This window comes from Narcine bancroftii, unplaced genomic scaffold, assembly GCF_036971445.1.
Source record: "Narcine bancroftii isolate sNarBan1 unplaced genomic scaffold, sNarBan1.hap1 Scaffold_168, whole genome shotgun sequence".
Lineage (NCBI taxonomy): Eukaryota > Metazoa > Chordata > Chondrichthyes > Torpediniformes > Narcinidae > Narcine > Narcine bancroftii.
In genome coordinates, this window is record NW_027211903.1 from 1,277,565 (window position 1) to 1,278,628 (window position 1,064).

General features: G+C 49.4%; 1 protein-coding gene across 1 annotated transcript in view; it reads right to left on the reverse strand.

Annotated features, from left to right (window-relative positions):
* LOC138750580 (microtubule-actin cross-linking factor 1-like) overlaps positions 1 to 1,064 on the reverse strand; it is a 96,080-nt gene that overhangs the window by 39,818 nt on the left and 55,198 nt on the right. The window lies entirely within an intron of this gene.

Genomic DNA, 1,064 nt, shown 5'->3' on the forward strand with positions numbered 1-1,064 from the left:
GCCCTTATGCCCTTAATGTTGTGCAGACCCATATATTCCTTCCAAACTAAAATACTAAAGTCTTCCTGCCTTGTGACCCTCTATTATTCGCTAATCTAGGTGCCAGTCTAAGGGTCTCTTAAATGCCCATAGAGGGGAGGAAGCACCCACTTTGGGAATCACTATGCGATGTTAACTTTTGGTTTATGGTATCTTGACCTTTTCTCCAGCACGGTGAAGGATGTGAATGTGTCGTAACGGCGCTTTGTCACAGAATTTACTATCTTCCATTCATCTTCACGTCCAACCCAAAACTGTACTCTCCGAATGTGATCTTCCCAGCAAGAAGCCAGTTCAATCCTCTGGTGTTCCATAAATGGAAGAGAGGTATTTCAGCCCCTGAATGCTGCTGTCCTGGTCAGCCTGCCTGAAGGGCAGTGCCCACAGAACACCTGTGTAGGGATCCACTATTGTCCTGGGAGTTGGGGCTTAATGGGTTAGAGAAGAACACATTGTCGATGTTGACCACGGCATACCAGGGTTTGTCGCCCCTGCCCGTGATATCCTCCACCAATTTAACCACATCGAAAACGACCGCAGCAAGAGTGAGTGGGGGGGGGGGGGTGGGGGTGGGGGGGTGGGGAGTGAATTTGTCCAATTTACAGTATCATACACCACGTGCCATTTTTCTTAAAGACAGGCCAGATTGGGCTGTCTTATCACACCCCCTCATAGAGGAGGGTATCAATCACTTCCCCGATCTCCTTATAGCCCCCTGGCACCCGATCCAGGTGGGTGCAGACTACCTGGGAGGGAGGGGCAATGACAAGAGGAGTCCACCTGGCTGCCCCGACAACAATGGTTGGCGGGAGACCCTCAAATATAAACTGCCCCTTGAGTACATTCATTCCGAGAATGTGGGGGGGTTGGGGTCTCATTGTGACATCATAGCGAGAGAGTAAATATTGGGAGATTGCCATGGTTTCACTTGTCTTTCTGTATTATTGTGTAACAATAAACCCATTGATGACATCACACAGCCAGCAAACCCAGTTGCTGAGACTGCAGTCGTGTCCATTGTGAGG